The following is a 6,279-nucleotide window of genomic DNA, read 5'->3' on the forward strand; positions in this document are numbered from 1 at the left end:
GATAAGTTCATTCTTACTTCATAAAAACATTGCGTGCCTTTATATCTCTTAGGGCAGCTTGTGGTTTACAATAATTTTCCAAAATAACAGAACACATTATTCTTGCTCGTATCGCTGACTTGAGAGCCATTACACCAGCACACATTAGGCCATTGGCCCACCTCTGCCATTGACACAAATTCACTCTGTTCTCCTTCTGGGGGAAGAAGTTTAGCAATATTTGCTGAAAATTGCCTGTCAAGTAGAAGAAGGGATGAGACTCTGCAGGACCCAGGGGGTTGCTCTGCTTGGTCCTCCAGACCTTTCTGCTCCCACGGTAGGGTAGGGGACTGTGAGAATCTCCTTCAGAAAATGGCAAAACAGGTGGACTACAATGGAAAAGATGGATAGTGGCAAAGCCATAATGTGTGATGAAATATGAATGGACAAAAACACAGCCTGGACAGATTGCATCAGTGGTTTGCAGCTGCTGAGGTAGCAGTTACCATGAAGCTCCTGGTCTTCTCCAGATGAGGTTGTAGAGGCAGATGTGACCTTAAGATCACAGGCTGGAGTTTGTTCGGGGCATGGAAATTCTCATGCTGTGTCTACGGTGTGCCAGCCACCGAGGGGTCTACAAAACCCTGAAACCAAATGTTGGTGCCAGATAAATGACAGGTAACGGTTAGGTCCATTCCAGTTGCTGTCACTCACCTCTTGCATAATGTCCTGCTTTTGGCAACTCCAGGTGAAAATTCCCTGGATTTGTCCAAACCTTAGGAAAACATCAGGTGGTCAGTGCTTTGCAGAAACAACCGAGATTTTTCTCTCCCCTCCTTCAGTGCCCTCCCAGTGGGAGGAAGGGATCAGGAAGGTTGTTGCTATCCTGTGGTCTGTGTCGTTCCTGAAAGAGGTGGGGATGGCATGTCCTCACCGTCCTCAGGGTAAGAAGAGCCTGGCCAAACCATAAAGGACATGGTGAAACTCCCCAGCAGGAGATGAGGAGAGGGCAGCAAGCAAAACTGATGTAGGGCTGGAAAAACTGCATTGATTAAGCCAAACCAAAATCTTCAGATTGTTGCTTTTTTTTTTTTTTTTTTTGTCTCAGAAGTTTTGTGGCTTGATATTGCCATTTTATAGTGTCTGAGTCAGGAATTTGAATCTCCTGAGATTGGCTATAGTGGAACAGTTCCATTTTAAAGAATATATTATTTAAAAGTGGAATTGTTTGTATTAATTAAATATGAATGACTGCAGCATAGGAATAAGCACAAGTTCATTTCTAATAGGAAGCAGCAGATTGGTTTCTTTTGTTATGGTTTTAAATCTGTTTTCACAGGCTCTGGAGGCCTTTCAGCACGGGATGTGCTGGAAAGATGGTCTGTAGATGAGCTGGATGGTAGGCTGTGGTTTAGTGCTCTCTGTTCCCACGCTTTAGTCATTGGAGACCTACTGCAAAGTGGAATCCTTTCATCTTGCAAGGGAGCAAGAAGAAACCAGTCCTTGACAACTGGTTTATTTTCCAGTGCTTGTCCATGTGTGCCTACCATGCTAGATGAACCACTTGTGTTGCAAAATCTTTTCAGAGCTTGGATTTTAATCTGTGCTTGTTAATCAGGAACAAGGCTTGTCTTATCATTTGCTTTTTTGTTATTTCTCTCTCTTAGGAGAAATATGAGACATTGTAATTGTACTGATTTCTGTCATTATTAGCTCAAAAGCAGCAGTCTGATGTGGTGAAGCACAGTGTGCACCTGAAATGTAGGAAATGTTAATTTAAACTTTTAATTCAGTGAATTCAAAGTGATGATTCCTCTTCAACAGATGTGAGAGAATCTATGCTAGAATAACCAGAAGCCTGGTGGTTAAACAGGTCTACTAAGGACAAAAGACATATTCCCAGTCCATAGCTTGAGTCTTCAGATTTTAGCCCTAAACAGATTAAATCAAGACCTTCTTTCTTAAGAAAATCTCTTCTACTACATCAGGAGGTCAAAAAAAAAAAAAAAAAGAAAAGGATGGTGCTCTGTGGTTGTTTTGAGACAAGTTTTCTGGTCACTGTTATTTACATTCCTAAGTACAGCAGCTAGTTGGACCCTTGGGAAATACTTGGCTAAGGATACGTGTCATAGAAATGAGTTTTGACAGTCATCATCAAACTGGAGAAAAACAAGTACTGAGAATCAGGTATTTAAAGGGTGAAGCAGTGTGTGCCACCAGGTGTGTTGAACTTGTGGACTGTGTTACCAGTGTAGCAGCCAGGACGGGTGCAGAAGGACAAGGCAATGCCACCGGGGACCTTTGCCTGTGCCTTCCACAGCCCATGCTTGCAAGATGGGCTCCACAAAATACACAGGGGAAGTTTAGAACAAAAATTACACTTGACAGTAAGAATTAGGATCCAGCAGACACTGAGAGCTGACTAACTTTGCTATGGAGACTGAGAGATAGATGTCTTTGGACAAATGAAAGAGAAAGATCATTCCCTTTTTTCCTCTTAAAAAGATAACAATGCTCTCTGGCACTAATGTATCCTTTTAGCTTTTGTCTTTTGGTGACTCAGATAAAATTATTCATAGTTTAATTATTTTTAACATATCGTGAGAGAGTAGAAAGTTATTTTCTTAATTAACACAATTGATAATGTTATCACTTTAGCTGTGTTAATTATCTTAAAATGAGCTCTACTAATTCGTTCTATGAGGTGGCACTGGATCCATGGACAGCTTCTGTTTCACTCTACCATTTATCCCTTGGTAAATTCATCTGCTTCTACAAATAATTGCAAAGCTTCTATGTGGTCCATGACTTTGAATATAATATTTGATTCCTTGTGCTCTTTTGTCAAGCACATTAAAGCATTGCGGCCTCACTAACTTTCATAGAGGAATCTGCGCAGCATTTGATTATAGCTCAGTTTCTGTGATTCCTATGGCACATATTACATACCGCTCTTTCTCATACTAGGTAAGTTTTGTCTCTGAGCTACAACAAGCTTGTAGGTTTTTCAGTTTTGTTTATTTTTTGAGAATGATTAGTATTAATATTTCCATCACTCACCTGCAAAGTCACAAAACCACTTTCCTCAGTTCATACCAGTTTGGCTGTTCTACACAAACTGAGTTCATCCGTTTTTGGCAGGCTAACATAAGTACAATGATTACTTTCTTACTAATTAATATTAAGGACTTCAGATTTCGCCATTATCTGCCAACGTTTATCTGAGCCACACAGAAGAAGGCATAATTTGAATCTGGATTAGTACACCTCCCCTGTTTGTAGCTTCCCAATATGTTTTAGGAGTTCACAGGAACTTGCAAGCAATGAAGACTGATACAAGCATGGATCACTGACGTTTATATTAAAATAACATTTTATAGTGCCTGCCTCTAACTTTTAGGGACTGTGGATCAGAACCTTTATAACTTTTATCAGGCATTTGATTCTGTTTTATCTTAAAAAGCAGATCTATAAATAAAACCAACAGAGTTAGCAGTTCAAATCTGGGTTCCTGAAATAATTCATCTGGGAAAATGTAAATCCCTTACTAGGCTTTGTCAAATAGTTTAGAAGTTACCTCTCTGCATATTTTTTGCCCAACATTTAGACACTAGATGCTGATCAAGATTATGCCTTTTCTTGACTTGGAATTATAAGAGGAATAATTATTCTGCCTTGTTATTTACTTCCCTTTTTTTTTTTTACACTCTAAAAGTGAGATTTGATCATCAAATAGAGCTTTATATGGGGGGCATGATTAATTCCTGCCTAATCAAGATGATTAAAATCTTTTAAAACCATAATCTGGCATTAAAGTCCTGCATTATATGTCACTGTAACACTTTTTGTGTAAATCAAGCAAAGTTGGTTTTTATCTTCTTATAGCTGAAACTTATTCTTAATTCGCCAGATATAATTTAAAATAATGAGGAAAGTTTGTGTGTCCTTTTGGAAGTTAGACATTAATCTCCCTTTTCTTTTTACTGAAAATTTTCAAGAAATAATGTGTTCTCTCTGCTTAAAGCCAAGATAAGGTGCCTCTTTTTCAGCAACCAGATAGGACTACTCTGTCATAACATTAACATTTGCAAGTAGGTAAACAACCTATATTGAGCGAAGCAGCAAAATCTGCCATGTTGTAGCGGTCCAATTTGATCAGAGAGGGCTTCCTCCTGCCCCATGGCTGTGGTTTATGTGGGAAACCTACGCCTTTGCTTCTAAGGCAGGTTAAAAATCCCAATGACTGGGCTTCTGGCTGGGCTTAATGTATACAGAAGTTGAAATTTCCTCTTTAAAGCTACTTTTTTTTTTTTTTTTGCATGCTTGTGTAAGTTGGACAAGATTGTCCTTGTGAGCCATCTAATATTGACTTGAGTGGGAGATTTTTGTGTGACTCAGGAAAGGAGCGTGCCCTTAAACACTTTGATATTTATTTATATCAAATCCAAATTGTGCTGACAGGCCCCAGACATGCTTTTCCATTTGCCTCACTTCAACCACCCACATGGTTCAAATGCTGCAGCGATATAAGAGTTGTGGAACCATGCAAGCTGGGGGACAGAAAAGCATCAGGATCCTTTTAAAAGCCAGGTGGAATTTGGATCAAGATCTGCGGCTATGACTGGATGGAGAGGATGATCAGTCTGATTATTTTATTTCCCAGATTCATGCCTTAGTCCACCCTTTTGTACAAGATGGTCTCTTTAGTGTCCAGGCTGCCATACCATGGTACCTAATCCAAACCTAAAAGGTTGCTCTGCCATCTGGAGCAGTGAACAACTTGGAGTGCTTATTCTCCATGGCTGTGGAAGGAGAAAACTGCTTATGAAGTCACCTAAGGTATTTGGTTTTTTAATTAGTCAGCCTTTGCTTTTTTTTTTGCTTTATTGGGAAAAAAAACAACAGAAAAGCGATGAAGCTACTGAACTTTAAAGACTTAGTGCTACTTGGTGCCATATGCCTGGGACACCTCTTGGCTTCTCCCATGTCTAGAGTGGCAATGTGCGTCCAATGATCTGATTCCCTTAAATGAGGCCTGTTTTTCAAAGCCAAAGGAACAGCAGGGAGAGGGTTGTGGGTGCTTTAGGTGTAGGTAGGTGTCATCTGCTATGTTTCTGGCCATACAGGGCTGTTATTTAGAAGACTGTCTGCTTTCAAGATGCAGAAGAGTTAGCAAACGGATGAAATAATGAAACATTTTTTCTCCTTCCTTAGTCTTCCTGCAAATTGGACTTTTGAGGGACAAAATTTAGGGCTTCACAACTTGTCCCAGGTCCCACAGCAAAAAGTATGGAAGCCCTGGTGGTCAAGTGCTAAGTTCCTGCATACCACTCCTGCCCCACCAAGCACTGGCAAGAGGAACTGGGATGACTGAATGTCCTAAACAGCTCTTGGCTGGGTGGTTTCAAACATTGCAGGAATGTTTTTGTCTTATGCTGGAGTTCCTCACTTTACTTCTTCATTTGTCCTGAAGGGGTAACCTTCATGGATGTCTGCCAGATTCTAGTTTTCCCATATCATGGTTGACTTGGTTTATCTTAGCACATTTGACCTCAATAGCCCACTTCAGCACTAAAGGAAATGGAAAGAAAACTCAGTAAGCTTGCCTAGATGAGTCTAGTATTTAATACTTCTGTCTCTTCTTCATAACTGTAATAGACAATTATTGTTTATAACCATAGCCATGTAAAGTTATTTACACTAGAACCCACCTCCTAAATAACTCTAAGGAGAATTTATGACTGTAACTTTTCACTTAACTGTAAAATTTGCAGAGCTACCATCTGTAGACATAGTACCCCTCAGGATATGAAGAAATTGCTGGGACTGTCTTACTGATAATTCCATTTCTCAGGGTTACAAGGACAGTGTGTATAGATAAAGACAACAAGTTCAGAATGCATTAAACCCATTGAGCAATGAAGCTATCCAGATGCAAACAATTGCCCTGCTTGGTTTTTCTGTATTGTCAGTCTTGGGTCATTCTTACACCCAGCTGGAAACATGAAGCTACTTAAGATGTTAAGGGAAGGCACTTCAGAAGCCCTGCCTTGAATACCACAACACACTGGTACCTAGATACTGCTCAGATGGATTACTGTGATGAGTGCCATATGAATAATGACACTCTTGGATAAAGTCATGAAATGAATCATGGCAGGATGCTTTATGTAATTTTGAATTGGATCCTGAAGTGCCCTGGGAGGCGGCAGAGCAGCAATGAAGACAGGAGGATGCATCTGGTGTAAGAACAAAAATATCTTTGCAGCTTCTGGTGGCAGATGTGATCTATTGCAAACT

Source organism: Cariama cristata, unplaced genomic scaffold (assembly GCF_000690535.1).
Source record: "Cariama cristata isolate BGI_N322 unplaced genomic scaffold, ASM69053v1 scaffold1685, whole genome shotgun sequence".
NCBI classification, from domain to species: domain Eukaryota; kingdom Metazoa; phylum Chordata; class Aves; order Cariamiformes; family Cariamidae; genus Cariama; species Cariama cristata.